The 16,717-nt window shown below is 29.9% G+C and overlaps 1 long non-coding RNA gene across 1 annotated transcript in view; it reads right to left on the reverse strand.

The window, feature by feature from the left end:
- LOC130541351 (uncharacterized) overlaps positions 1-16,717 on the reverse strand; it is a 168,502-nt gene that overhangs the window by 55,160 nt on the left and 96,625 nt on the right. The window contains exon 2 of the long non-coding RNA XR_008955392.2: positions 8,020-8,092. This is a non-coding gene — a long non-coding RNA (uncharacterized LOC130541351). The remainder of the gene's footprint in view (positions 1-8,019; positions 8,093-16,717) is intronic.

The raw sequence follows: 16,717 nt of genomic DNA on the forward strand, positions 1-16,717 counted from the left end.
TATAACAGGTTAATTAAAATTAGAAAGCATTGCTATAAAATAAGGCTATCATTGTGCTGTTTTATATTAATTTTCTACCTGTGAATATTTTTTGATAATATAGTGTGGCAACATTTTTCCAAAGATATGGAAATAAAGTCTGTTTATTTTAAATTAAAACTTTTAAAATAAAAGACGTCTCAGTTGTCAATAATATATACACCTGTTCTTGTCAAAAACAGAATTGTATACTTCCCAGTACAGTCAAGACAGGTTTTTTTAAAATTCATTTTTAAGTTCAGAGGTACATGTGCAGGTTTGTTACATAGGTAAACTTGTGTCATGGGGGTTCGTCATACAGATTATTTCATCACCCAGGTATCCAGCCTAGTACCTATTATTTTTCCTGATCCTCTCCCTCCTCCCACCCTCCAGCCTTCAATGAGCACTAGTGTGCGTTGTTCCTCTTTATATTTCCATGTGCTTTCATTATTTAACTCCCACTTATAAGCGAGAATATGTGATATTTGGTTTTCTTTTGTCAAGACAGTTTTAAAACTATTTTTTCCAATAACAAGCATACTATGTAATCAATGATGTGATTGTGCCTACTTAATTATTTAAGGACTTTCATATTTTTACACATTCTTTATACTTAACGCTTTTTTATCTGGATAATATTCACTGGTTTGTGTTGTAAAAAATTATTTAAACTTAACTCTGTTTAAGATACAAAAGTTATCATCAAGCATTCATTTTTAAACATAAAACAAGAATTAGCATTAATTTATAGAAGGTTATGTGTACAACTAAATTTCTAGCAGACTTTTACTTCTAGCCAAGGGTATGGAGTAATAGTTTTTATCACATCCCTGAGAACAACTAAAAAATATGAGAAAAGATAAAAATCTATTTGAAGGTCTGTTAGCAACAAAGATATCGGAAAGTCAGGAATTCCTGAGGAAAGTCTGGTCATTCCGCTGATAACATTAAATACCTAATTCTATGATGAAGGAAAATGATCAAAAAACAAGCCCTTAGGGAGATTAAAACTGAGTCTTAATATAACTCAAGTGATGATTCAATTGAAGAAGTTTGCCTCTCTTACTGAGACCAGAAGCTGAAAATCCAGAACCTTGAATTAACTCTGTAATTTTCCATATAGAGCATTCAGACTTAATTTAAACCTTGCACATCAGGAGATAAAACCAAACACCAATGAATGAGTAGAAATAACCCCAAATAACACACAGTAGACATAACCCCAAAACAATTCATATATGATTAACATGATGAATAAAATGGAGAACAAGAAGAGAAAATTGCAGCAAAAACTGGATTCCATAAAGGAGAACTGGGTTTTTGATTCTCACTTCCACTTCCAGTTAAGGGGATACAAAAGTTCTTTGTTCTCACAGTAATAAAAACAATAAACAAACAACACACACAAAAAAAACACCCATGGAAAATAAAAATACTTTAAAAATATATAACGGTTATGGGCTGAATTGAGTATCCCCGAAATTCATATGCTGAAGTCCTAACCCCCACTACCACAAAGTGTGTCTCTATGTGGAGACAGGGTCTTTAAAGAAGTAATTAAGTTGAAATGAGGTCATTGGGTTGGTCCTAATTCAATATTGCTGGTGTGCTTAAAGGAAGAGGCAATTAGGGCACAGATACAAACAGAGAAAGACCATGTGAAGACACAGGGAGAAGATGGCCATCTACAAGCCAAGGAGAGAGACTTGAAAGAAAAAAAAAAATACTTCTCCACCAACACCTTTATCGTGGACATCCAGTCTCCAGAATGGTGAAAAAATAATTTTTTATTGATCAAGCCACACAGTCTGTGTTACTGTGTTATTGCAGCCCTAGCAAAGTAATACAATAACCTAGGGCATCATACAAAAGAAAGATTTAAAAGAACTGAATTCCACAGAGAACTGAGTCGTTCATAGATGAGTAGGTGTGGCGGGAGTTGCTGCACCTTCCAAAGCTGAGGGCAGATGCCCGATCTGTGTATAAGTAAGTCTGACATAGACAAAGAGACTCTGAAAATGAAAAGAAATCAGTCAGGTCTTGAAAACACGGTGAGTTGTCTAGGCATATTCTAATCTTGAAGAACCAGAAACAAAAGAAAAGATCACTAGATCAAGCAATTGTCTTCTGACATCCCCAATATTGTCAAGAAAGTAGCAGTGGAGGAGGGAGATGGTGGGCAGAGCAGTTACAGTCTTGCTCATGTTCAGGTGATTATGTTCAGTGGGATTGCAGGAGGAAATGAATATAAATGAGTTGGAAGGGGGTTTCTAGAGTAGTGGTGGTATCTCATAAGTTTTATCTGTGATAGATATTTGGGTGTGTATTTCCTTGGGACATTCATTAATCTACACACCAATAATCTGCACTTTCCTGTAGGTAGGCCACACATCTAACAAAATACTACTTTTAGCAACTAATATATTACTCTTTCAAAAGAGGTTTACAAAAATATATATGTGTGTTTGTGTGTATATATATGTTCTTAATTTTGAAAGTGTATTTCTAAATGTGTCCATTTATTCATCTTATCTATTTAGTATATCAATCTATCTTGAAAAACACTGATTATTAACACTCTAAAATATTAAAATGTTCTTTCCATATTGTGGAATTATACAATAACCCTCTTTAATATGTTTTTAGTAATTTCAGTTGCTCACCTATATTTATTTGAGAATATAACAATTAAAAAATACTTTTCATGATTTTCTATACCTACAAAGTCAGAAGTCTTTAATATGGTCCTCACTTATGGGATATTTTATTCTTTTTATTTACCTCTTTGTATCACTTACCTTTAATTGCTTGGTAACTTCTCTGCTCGGTTTCACAATTACACAATTATGTGTGTATTACTCCTCACCTCCTATTCATAGATACTCCTTCACCTATGCTTTTCACTTGCCTAATTATTTTCAACTCATAATGTGTACCTCCTTTCCACTTTTCCCTAATTTTCTACCCCTTCCATATCTTGGAATATGTTAATTATTATATGATCTATATCATAACATCATTTACAAGTATCTTTTTCACTATGAATCTTTTTAGGCAGAAATAATCTCTCTCTATATATATACATATATGTATATACATATATGCATATATACCTATATACATATACATATATACATATATATATGAAATGTTCATATGTATGAATATATCCTCTCTATATGCTTAATATAAAGAAAAATACCTTGCAGTATCAGCAAATTCTTAAATTCTTTCGGGAAGAAAGAATACGTTTGAGGGAGTGAAGGAAAGAAGGAAGGAAGGACGGAAGGGAGGAAGGGAGGAAGGGAGGAAGGGAGGAAGGGAGGAAGGGAGGAAGGGAGGAAGGGAGGAATGAAAAAAAAAATAAGGCACATATAAGACCTTTACTTTTTAGATGAGTATGTCAATTCCTTTCTTTGATTTCCCTTTAACAAATTATGAGGTATAAAAAGAAACCATTCTAATTATTTATAAAGTGATCTCAACTTAGTCCACATGAGTATTGCTTGATAAGTTTTGTGTCTAGTTGAGTGTATATAGTTATAAGAATATGTCAGATCTTTTTGCATTTTGAGTCAAAAACCACAAAGAAAGTTTGAAAGCTACTGCTCTAGATAACTCCTTTAAAGGATCAAACAACAAACCAACATTTTGGGGATGTAAGTTACGGTCATGTTTAATACTTTCAGTCATGTCTATTATATCTGGATTTACTAATCTTTGCTCATTTTGATTGCTGTTGAATTAGGTCAACTCATAAAAATAGATTCATTGTTAGCTGTTAAACAATATTATTTCACATATTTATTAAACAGGCTAATAACAAAAATAATCAAACATATATGTATAATAACTCATCTATAAAAAATAAAGAAAAATAAAAACTTATATTTACACTATAAAATATATAACTTTTAATAGACCTATAAGTCATATATACATTCAAACATGGTGACTCGTTTGGTCATATTACAAATTGTATTGTTATATTTTCTTTTTTTGTTGTTATATTTTGTTTTTACATTTTTATTCCCTTGAAATTTTAATGAAAATGGATTTATCATGAAGTAAAGCCAGGTTTAAAACAGAAAATACATTGAATCTGTTTGATTATTTAATATAATTTACAGTATCATACCCTTAACACCATATTCTAAACCTTTCTTATGAAGCTCAGGAGTGAGAATATCTTTTATAGATTTATTTACAAAAATAAACTGAGTGGAAAAAAATCATAAAAAGTTTGAATTGTGGAATATTTAGAGCAAAACACCGAATAATTATTACAAAACCAATGCACTAATTTAAAGTAAACCAATTAAATTTTTATTTAGTTGGGAACTTTAGAAGATATTTCCAAATTAGTAAGTACAGTTCATAGTTGAATTCTTAAATTGTGCACCTTTTATGAGTTCATCTGAAGATAACAAAAATATTTTTTATTTTTCATGGAGAATATTAATATTTTCTTAGAGAAACTCGGTTTAAAAAAATGGTGAGTGAACAACAAAAGCTATAAAGAAAATTGTCACCTAGAACCCTTACTCATTTCTAGCAGGATCAAAAGTTGCTAGGAGCCAAGTGAAAGATAAATATTAATTAGGGTTGTCAATACGTATGAAGGAACAACAATTAAGACTATAAAGTAACCAAGCAGGCCTGAAACTTTTTGACAACTATATCATAATTATTTCTTCATTAGCAGTGCAATAAGTTCTTCCATGATAGTTAACAAACAAATATTTCTGGTAAAAAAATATATCTTTTTTATATATATTCTTTGCAAACTAAGTTATCCTTCCCACTGTCATACAAAGGGATTCTGAATTAAGAGGAAAGGCCTTAATGGCAAGATATCTTACTGATAGAAGATATTGATACAAATTTATATTTACATACCTGTATGATAAGTGATGTTTATGTAGGTGCATAGATGAACAATATAAAATAAATACGTATATATAATTTAAATAATCTACAATAAATATGATAGATTAATAATAAAAATATCAAGCCAGGAATGGTGGCTCATGCCTGTAATCCCAGCACTTTGGGAGGCCAAGGTGGATGGATCACCTGAGGTCAGGAGCTCAAGACCAGCCTGGCCAACATGATGAAACCCCGTCTCTACTAAAAATACAAAAATTAGCCAGGTGTGGTGGAGAATGCCTGTAGTCCCAGCTACTTGGGAGGCTGAAGCAGGAGAATCACTTGAACCTGGGAGGCAGATGTTGCAGTGAGCTGAGATTGCGCCACTGTACTGCAGCCTGGGCAACAAGAGCGAAACTTCATCTCTAAAAATCATAATAATAAAAATAGTAATAAAATTATCTAGGACTCTTAGCTAAGTCTTACCAGGAAGCATGCTATTGCTTTATACTATTTAATTCTGTCCTCATCACAACTCTCTGAGACTGGTACTAGTATGTCTATCTTACAGGTGAGACAAGGATGTATAGAGAGCATAATTATGTTTTTTAAGATTATGTAGCCGGTGAGATACACAGATGGGATTATAAACCTGTTGATCCATATCTTATCTGTGGCATATAAATTTACATTAGTATTTCAGTATGGCAGAGGACATTTGGGATATTAAGCATAAAGCAAGCATTAATTACACACCTGTGTGCCTAATAGTAACAGTAGTTCCTAATATTTATTTATTTTAAATAATCTGAATTGAACAATGAAAGGAGATAAACACAGTTTACTATGTATATAGTTGCTCTAACCAAGTACAAGCATGAGACTATGCATTTCTATAGAAAAGATTTCAGTAAACATCTTCAAAATTCATGCAATCATGTTCCATATCAAATAGATAAAATTAATCTATTTGAAAATGGTTAGAGATAGCAAGAACAATAATGCTGTTGTTATTTTGCTCTTATCTATCTCAAGAAAACTATAGCCTTCAAAGAAGAATGCATTAAATCTTTCTTATATTGACCTAATAAAACATCTCTCTAAAACATTATTTGTTTCATTTTTTTAATTTCCATTGTAAACTAATCTTTGCTTTTAAAAACTGCATGCCACGAAAATTAAGCATTTTTTTTATTTTTGTGATCCATGTGTTTTAGATCATGCTGTATAAAATAATACATGCAATAAAATCATTACTTTTGTTTCTAATCTCTCTACAGATTAAGAAAACAAGAATATCTATTTTAAATGGAAAATTCTGTTTTTAAACAAAATTTATAGCCTTCATTTTTTTCCCACTTCAATCTAAACTCTACTTTCCATGTCCAATACTTTTTCAAAAATCAACACAAATGAGGTGACTGTGAACATTTGTTTAAAAAAGACCTCTGTAGCAGCCAAGATATCTCATACACTTATGTCATTACGTTTAAAAACTGCCTCTTAACTAATCCCATTTAAGATGTCACAGAAATATCAGCAAACACTCTTGAAACATTCCCTTAATCGTTTTCTTGCAGTGGTGTGCAAAATGCTGGAAATAATTGAAAAGAAATTATATCTGTCTGAGCAAAAGAAACAATCTGCATGCACTTTACAGCAATTGAAGGACTATTTATTTCCATCAGAAACAAATAAACGTCTGTGAATATCTTAGATAAAGAATTTAGTCAGTTCATATGGAATAAATGATATTTCATTGCCACCAAAAAAGGGAAGAATTTATGTATAAAACTTCCACTTACATTTTTATCAAAGTATACTAGGTTGCATTTAAGCAACATATATAATCATTTTTTATTTCTTTAATAACATAAATGCAATCTAAAATGTTACTTTTTAATTTTTTAATTGGTAACTTTTAAAAATGTTAAAACTTGTGCTAATATATGCAGTGACATAATAGAATTATATATTGCTATTAGAACTAGTATGTCTTTACTCCTTTTTATAAAGCAGTTTGACAATATGGATAAGGAGCATTTTTTCAAAATTGTACCTGCCAAATTTTTTTTTTACTAAAGTAGAATGTACAACAAACTACACAAACTATGACTATCCAGCTAGATGAACATTCATAAACAAAAGATACCTATATAACCATCACTGAATGGTAAAAAATAAATAAATGAATAAAACTGTCCAGTTGCTATTTCACCCTTAGAAACCCCTACCCTTACTACTTTTAGCAGCATGAACACCACCAGATTATTTTACAAAGGTGATGAAATATTTATATTCCTACTAATAATGTATAAGTCCCACCCTCCATATTCTTACCAACACATATAATCAGATTTTCTTATTTGAAAATTTGGCCATCCCATTAGTTGTAGGTAATTGAGATTTTAATTTGCATTATTTAATTGAGAACTAATAATGCTGAACATCCATTGATATGTTTTTGAACTATTATGAGTTCTTTATAAAGTCTAGAGAGATAAATCATATATAACCAAATTTATAAATTCATTCAATAAATTTTTCATCTAAAATTACATTAAATATTAAAATTATATTATTCATGTGTTTGTAATTACATAAAATCAATAACTATATTATATATTTTTAAAATTTCTTTGCTGCTTTGCATGGTATGTTTTTTATAATCAGTTAAACTATACAAATGTAGATCTCTTTCTGTGGCTTATTATGATTCTTTAGTATTTTTTAGTGATTTACTTTATGAAGGGGATATTTTAATGCAGTAAAATACTCCCACTTCATGTAGGTTTTTTGATTACTTTTTGCAAATACATGACATGTTACCACAACCACAACCAAAATACAAAATTTTTCCATCATCCCTAGAAGGTTCTTTTCTACCTTTCCATTGGAAAGCTTCTTGAAAGCTTCAGGAACTTGAAATGTTCTTTTCAACCCATCTATTTCCCTGAACCCGCTAATCTGCTTTCCATCAAGATTCCATTTTAAAGCAATACCACTGCAAATGTACTGTGAAGGAGAGAGACCAGTAACATAAGAAGAATGCCAGCCAAATGAGGCAAGAGATTCAAGAAGGAAGAGGGCTGATAATTTACCTAAGATGAGAACTGAGTCAGAACTGACCTTTGGCTATATCTATGTGGAATTCATTGCTTAATTTGATGAGTAGTTTCCGCGGCATTGTCGAGGAGAAGGCCTGAAAGAAATAATTTTAAGTGAAAATGAGAGGAAGAAGAATGAGGCATAGTGAGTATAATGATGTAACTTTTTGTAGGATATTTTGACTAAGGGAAGCAAAAAGGTTAAAAAATAAATAAATAAAAAGGAGGCAACAACTTATTCCAGAATTCATATCCTACTCCTCTTCTCACTTTTCACCGATCACACTGGTCTTCTGCTGTTTCTGTCATGCCAATCATTCTCTCCAATATTGGTTTTTGCCTGTGTCTTCTCTGTGCTTGGAATGTTTTCTTCTATATATCCTTTTTCCTAACTTTCTTCAACTTTGCTTATGTATCACCATCTCACTTTGGCTTTCTGTGTCCGTTGTTTTAAAAATTCATCTATTTCTCTCCCCCAGCCCTAATTCTTCTAATCCCACTCACTTTGCTTCATTTTTTTTTATTTTCTGAGCATTTACTCTCTTCTAATATACTACAAAATTAATTCATGTATGATGTTTATTCTTTATTGTCTGTCTTCTCCACTAGAACGTCGCAGGAATCTTGGTTTTGTTCACTGATGTATTACAAGCAACTAGAAGAGCGTCTGATACAGGAGGTACTCAAAATACATTTGCAGATTGAATAAAAGGAATCAAGGTGAAAAATAATGGTTTTGAAGAGACAAAGAAAATATAGTATTTAATTACAGAATGATAAAAATGGCATTTGTTTGGGGATTCATAGAAGAGTGGATAGGTAAATCTGTGGGGAAGCTATATTATAATTTCTCTTCTTGAAGACTTGCAGAATGAAGGGTATCGCAAAAGACTAATGCAGAGGTGAGAGGTTCAATTCATGAAGTAATGTTTTTCTATTTGGAATATATTTTTTCAGTCGATAAGCAAATTTTAATTTGAGGAAAAATGAACAAAGAAAAACAAAACAATGAATTTTAAGAGGAAGACGAGGTAAAGATTAACAAGATTTGGGCAGTGATTCACGTAGAGGCATTTATTCTGCAATAGCACAAAATACATTGATGGGATTAAAAAGTATGGTTCATATAATAGAAAAATAATAAGTGTCAGCAAAAATGCTAGAGCAGAATACTATATTCCAAAAATAAAAACTTCTGTTAGAACAAAGAACAAAGGAAGATTCAGAGTGAAGAGCAACACGTCAACAAAGTAACAGATAACTGCACATTAACATCATGTTCAGAAACAGACATTTAAGCTGCATATGCAAATGGCATATTTTCACATGCCAGTGGATATTTAGATTTGCAATTATCCGTTTTCATGTATAAGTATCTCTTTGAGTATGCAAATAAGTGATTTGAATGCATAATGTGGGCACTCATTCTGAATATTGGACCCGTTAGAAGATTGCTAGTGGTAGCAGAAACATCTTATTTTCCGAGAACTGCAAACATCAAAAATTCAGTTTCGTTTTCATGAGAGAAAATGTTCATAAGAGAAAAAAAATCAGAAAATTTTTAAAGTCAAGGATATTTCCTCTTGTGGTAAAATTTATTTTGAGGGGAAAAAATGATCTATTTTGGATAGACCATCATAAATTGTGACAATTATAAACTAAAATGGGTCAAATAAGTCAAAGAAAAATATGAAATTGGTAGAAAGCAAGTGATAGTTTTCACAAATTTGTAAAAAATTATGTATATTATTTCTGCTCCATCTGATTTGTTTGACATTTTTTGCTTAGTTTTATTACCTGGGAAATTAACAATAAAATATTTAAAAGGAGGTCAATATTTATCTATAAAAATTATGTTTAGGTTATTTTTAAGCATTGTTATCTAATAAATACTTGTAATACCTAATATGTACAAAAAGTTTTGATACACAGTGAGTTTAAAACTAAGCTGTTTCTGCCACCAAATTGTTTCCCATCTGAATTATGTTGTATATCATTATGTAACTGACAACCACTAAAATAGAAGCATAATGAGGTTGTTCAAATAAGGAAGACGTTTCATGTTATTAAGGAGATTAGTAAGAATTACTATTTAAAATGAATCTTGGAGATGCAGGTGTTCTTTAGATAATATTTCTTTTAATAGGTTTTAAAATAAATTTCATAAGTAGATGTTTGCACACCATGAAAGGAAACATTTTATGAGAAAATCTATAGGTGATTAACAAGGTGGTATCAAGCCAATAGAAATCAAATATGTAAGAAAATTAGCATATCATTAAATAAGTATACAAAATGCCCAAATTGAAAATGCAAAGGAGCAAATTAACTAATTTTATCATCATGCTTTAAATTTTCGGCCTGCAGCACTTTTCCAGTGATGTAAAATTATCAGAAGTATGTCCAAATCTACTTAGAGATAAAGTCCATTTTTAAACTCTCATGATTATAGTTTGCTTTATATGATTTTTAAGCTATAAAATTCCCAAATAAATATTTTGCTCAATTTCATTACAGCAAAGATCATTAATTCATATGGAGTAAATTACCAAATATTCATTTTTAGCTTATTTATTTCCCTTTAGAAATTTTTATAATAATATAGAATACATTTTATGGAATATTCTTTAAACTTAAAATACATTTTGAATATTTTGAAATAGATATTGTATAAATTAATTTAATTTAATTCAACTAACATTAAAAGGCACCTGTTTGCTTAGTTCTGAGCCAAACAACTTAGGAAAAAAGATGTAAGATTAAGTCATAAATCTTGACCCTTAAAGTATAATATTAAAGAAGTATATTTATTTTGGATAAAAATATGAGGTTAAGATAAATAGAGTTTAAAAAATTTCTGTAGAGGTACTGATTATTTATTTGTTTTACTTTTATAAAAATAATCTGTCTATTTATATTTGAAACAAATATATTTGTGCTAGTTTAATAGTGTTTATCTCAAAGAAAAAAATAGTTTATGTATTTGAGATCAATTTATGTCATATTATGAATGATTCACTAATCATTGAAAATGAGACAGAAAACAAATCCATTAACAAAAAAGTGATATTAATAGACTGCATCTTAAAGTTTACTTAGGATTTTCAAAAATTAATTATTCAAATAATTACAGAGACATATTTATTATATAATAATTATATACCCAAACTAAATTCTTGTAAATAAATAATCATATGAAGCAGCTGAATTATAAAATGATTAGGGAGAAAATATGATATAAAGAAATTCTTTCTGGCTACTGACCTATAAATCACTGTCATGATAATACAAAATTTCAAATAGAATTTTTCTATATATTAAATACTTAAAAATGAATATATTATGAAAAAAGATCAGTATCACTAATCATCAGGGAAATGCAAATCAAAACCTCATTGAGATATAATCTCATCATAGATAGAATGGCTATTATCTAAAAGACAATAAATAAATGCTGCTAAGAATGAAGAGGAAGAGGAACTTATGTACTGTTGGTGTGTAAATAAGTACTGCTATTATGGAAAACAGTGTGGAGATTAGTAAAAAAATTAAATTAGAACTACCATATGATCCCACAATTCTACTATTGGGTATTTATCCAAAGGAAAGAAAATAAGTATATCAAAGAGATATCCGCACCCTCCTGTTTATTGCAGCACCATTCAGTATAGTGAATATATGGGATCAACCTAAATGTCCATCAACAGATTAATGAATACAGAAATGTATACAATAGAGTTCTATTCTGCATTGAAAAAGAATAAAATCATGCCATTCACAGTGACAGGTATAAAACTGGAGAACATCATGTTAAGTCAAATAAGGCAGCCACTTAAAGACAAATATTGCATGTTCTTACTAATATGTAGGAGCTAAAAATTAAGGTCAAAGAATTATACAGAAGAATTATGGTTATTAGAGCCTGAGAAGGGTAAATGGGAGAGGAAGAAAGGAAGTGATTTGTTACCAGATAATAAATTATATTTTATTTAATATAATTTTTATATTAAAGTGTAGAAATACCATCTTTATATATAGTATTCTATATTTTTATAGTATATAGTAGTCTATATTCTATATAGTATCTTTCTTATATGTAGTATTTATTTTTATAGGAATGCTATATAGAATATAGAATACTATATGTAGAAAAAATAAAGAATAGTACATATATAGTATTTCTATATTTATAAATATAATACATAAATTTAAATATTATATTTAACATTTTATAAATATAATATTTACAATGTTTACAATATTTATATTTATAATATAAATACAATATTTAATTTTATAAATATTATTTATCTATAGATTTCCATATTTTATATATCATATTTCTATATGTATAGAAATTTATATATAAATTTCTACATTATATATAGAAATACTATATGTAGTATAGTAATACTATAGGTAAATATTTAAATAGATATATTTTATATTAGTATTTAAATATGTAGATATAAATATGATTTGTAGATATAAATAATATATCTATATATTTATATACAGAGACAAAATACAGATTTATATAGTTATGTAAATATATTATTTCTATAATTTAATATAGTAACAATATTTATTCATCTATAAAATATATACATACTATACATGCCAAAAAAATTTGTGTAAAGTTTGAGCCTGAACATATTATGAATGAGTTAGAGGAAAAAACTACATAATATTAAAAGGATATTTCCCAGAATATACAGCCAAATTGACAAACATTCTGAAGAGCTGCTTTGGGTAAAATTGGAAGGATGGCAAATCTTGTAAATGAAAGTGAGTTATCTTAAGAGTAGAAGCAAAAGTTTCACATCTGGAAAAGCTTTCAATGTATTTAGTTTATTCTTTCAAACATTCTGCCTTTAACATGAAAACAAATATGTACAGCTTATTAGAATTTAAACATTTGTTTTACTCCTCTGATGAATAGCTTTTCAAATGTTATTTATAACATGATTTGTCTCTTCTTTTTCTCATAAAAGCTCATACAACAAAATAAGTTTTAATAATGTCATTGATCATATTTTAACTTTTACCATTACAAACTGAGAATAGTTGTGTAAATAAAGTAATATTTTCATGTTGGCTTGATACCATTAAGTTAAAGCTGTTAGTTTCATTTTTATTAAATCACAATATTTTGTAAAAAGAGTCATATTCCAGCAAATGTGGAATTTACATTCTGTCTTAGAATTTCAATATTTTTTGAAATTAAAATTCATTTGTAATAAATGATTGGAAAACAACTTAGCAAAGTAGTGGGTTCTTGTACATAACAACATCGTTGCTAGTCTAATCTTAAGCAATAAGTGACATATATAATGCTAGTAAGCATAAAATGACATATTAAGGTCATAGAAGTCTAGTCCTTGTATAAGGTTTAAATGTTACATTTGGTAAAAATCTTGCTAATATATTAACATACCTATAGTTTGTGGAAAGAATACATCATCAATTGACAATGAAAACTAAATTTATCTGAAAACTCACAGTATTAGGAATCAAACTTTATATTTTATATTATCTTATTCTGTGGTAAGGCAATAACAAGGATATGGACTGAAATCAAAATCAAATAATAATATATGGTTAAATTATTTTCACCTGCATGAAATGTTGAGATGAGATGTTTATCTGATTGAAATTGATGAGAATTGTTTATAAAATAAATCTGAATAATATTTTAATATTAAAATAGTTGACAAATAGCTAAATTGATAATATTTGTGTTGAAGCTTGTTTAAATTTCAATTAAATTTAAAACAACAAGATACCACTATTCACGTATTAGATTGGCCAAAATCAAGAACACTGATAAAGTAGCCTCTTTGGAAACAGGGTGGCAGTTTCACACTAAACTAAATATACTCTTACCATACAATCTATGGCCATATTTGTCAGTATCACCCATATAAGTTGAAAACTTAAGCCCACACAAATACCTGCCCATGGATGTTTACAGAAGCTCTATTTATAATTGCCAAAACTTGGAAGCAAATAAGATGTCCTTAAGTAGGTGAATGGTTGAATGAAATGTGATGCATCCAAACACTGGTATAGTCAGTGTTAAAAAGACATGAACAACTTCCAATTCCCAGTTCCAAATGTAAGGAGCTTGGCAGTTGCCTTTCTGTACTACCAATGAGATAAAAGCTGAAAAATCCACAAGTTTTCTTAAATTCATAAGAGAAATAAGTTCATGGAGCAAACTGCTATTCCCAAAACTGAAGAGACAGGCGAATATAGAGAAGCACAGGTGGGAGCAGAAACCTCTGTGGGAACCAGTGGTGGCGTAGAAAAACCTGAACTATAATTTATGAACTTCTAGAGGCTCAGAGTAAACAAGTCTGAGAGTTAAAAACTCCAGGAGGACCTCATCACTGGTTGACCATCACTCTTTTCTGAGTTTTACCTCCAGGAAATTAACTAGGTTCTCAAAGTAAATTTTGGAGAAAAATGTTCTTGCGCTTCCAACACAGACAGGGGAAAAAGAGCTTATTTTGAAATATGCCAAAGCACTATGTTCTTATCCAGGTCTGTCTAGGAGAAAGTAGTTTACCAAAGCCTAACCTGCTGGAGTCTTATTAAAGCCTACCAGGCCTGGAGGAAGTGAAATACCAAATTATAGACAGCTTTAGCCACTCTGTACCAACTGAGGGGGAAGAAAAACATTAGAAACATATAAAGATCACAATCCAGAGGCAAAGTCTTACTAAAAGCCTGAGACTTAGTCATAGGATGCCTCTTCTCACCCCACACCTTACCACCACATTACTAAAGACCAATGTGCAATAGCTCAGTACCCAGTATATCATGTTTGGCCATCAAGAAAAAAATTATGAGGTATATTGAAAGGCAAAAAAATAAATAAATAAAAATAAATACCATTTGCAGAGACAGAGAAACCAACAGAAGAAGACAAGCAAGGTTGTTTGAATTACCAGGCCTAGAATTTAGAATAACTACTATGATTAAAATGAAAAAGGCTTTAATGGATAAAGTAGATAGCTCCTAATAACAGATAGTAATAACATATGGGTAATGTGAGCAGAGAGATGGAAATCCTAGAACAACAACAGCAACAACGACAAAGTGTTAGGGATCAAAAACACTGTAACAAAAATTAAGAATCCCTTTTATGGGCTTATTAATAGACTGGATACAGGTAAGTAAAGAATCCCTGTGCTTAAGAGGCATCAATAGAAACCTCCCAAGCTGTAAAAGAAAGAAAACAAAGAATAAAAAAACATAAACTAGAATATCCGAAAACTACAGGACAACTTCAAATATGTATGATGCATCTAATGGAAATACCAGAAACAAAATTAAAAAGAAGTTCCTCAAATTAATATCAGGCACAAAACCACAGCTTTAGGAGGCCCACAGAACTCCAAACAGGATATATGCCCCCAAAACTACATCTAGGAATATTATTTTTGAACTATAGAAAGTCAAAGATGTAGAAAAACATCCTGAAAGAAGCCAGGGAGGATGGAGGGAAATGCCTTACTTAATGGAGGAGCAAAGGTAATAATTACATCTGATTTCTCAGAAACATGCAAGAGAGTAAATTGAAATATTTAAAGTCTTGAGAAAATAAAAACACTATAATTCTGTACATTGTGAAATTATCCTTCAAAGTAAAGAAATATTTTCTCAAACAAGCAAAAAATGAGGGGATTTGTTGCCAGCAGACCTGCCTTGCAAGAAATGTTAAAATAAGTTATTTAAAAAGAAGGAAAATAACTTAGGCCAGAAATTCATGTCTACATGAACAGAGAAAGTGTTAAAGAAGAAATAAGTAATGATAAAATAGAAACTTTTATTCTTATAGCCAACAGATCTAACATATAATAGTTTATTCAAAATAATAGCAGCAATGTATTTAACTACATATGTACATATAATACATATGTTTATATGTGTTTATATATATTCGTAAAATGAATGGTAGCAATTATGCAACAGGCAAGAAAGAGAAGTTAGGATTATTTTGTTGTTTTAAGGTACTCATACTACCCTTGAAGCAGTAAATGGTATAGTGTTATTTGAAAGTGAGTTTGAATTATTTGTAAATGTATATTGTAAACTCTAGGGCAATCACTAATCAACTAAAGAAAAAAGCACAAAGTCTAATTGATATACTAAGAAAAAAAGGAGAGCAAATAATATCATATAATATGCTCCATTAAAAGCACCAAAGGCAGAAAAAGTGAAAAATAAAAACTTAAATGAAAACAAGGACAACAAATAAAAAATAGGAACAACTATGTAAGATATGCATTCAGCTATATCAGTAATCATTTTGAATATCAGTAGTTTTAGTGCACCAAAGACAGAGGCTGTCAACTGAAACAACAATGGAAAAGACCCAACTATATGTCATTTATAAGAAACCCACTTTAAATAATAAGGATACATATAGATTAAAGGTAAATGTATGGAGACAGATAAATCATACTAACACTAATTTTTTAAGTAAGAATAGCTATATTAATTGGAGAAGATTTCAAAACTCAATTACCAATGTAATTGTATTGGGAAGTGGAGCTTTTGGGAGATGATTACATCATGTGGTCACAGCCCTTAAAAATGGGATTAGTGCCTTACAAATGTGGTCCCAAAAAACTGACTTGCAACCTTCCACCTTCTGAGGACACAGTGAGAAGCCATTGTCTATAAACCAAAATTGTGCCCTCATTAGATAC

Source organism: Pan paniscus, chromosome 1 (genome assembly GCF_029289425.2).
Source record: "Pan paniscus chromosome 1, NHGRI_mPanPan1-v2.0_pri, whole genome shotgun sequence".
Taxonomy (NCBI): Eukaryota; Metazoa; Chordata; class Mammalia; order Primates; family Hominidae; genus Pan; species Pan paniscus.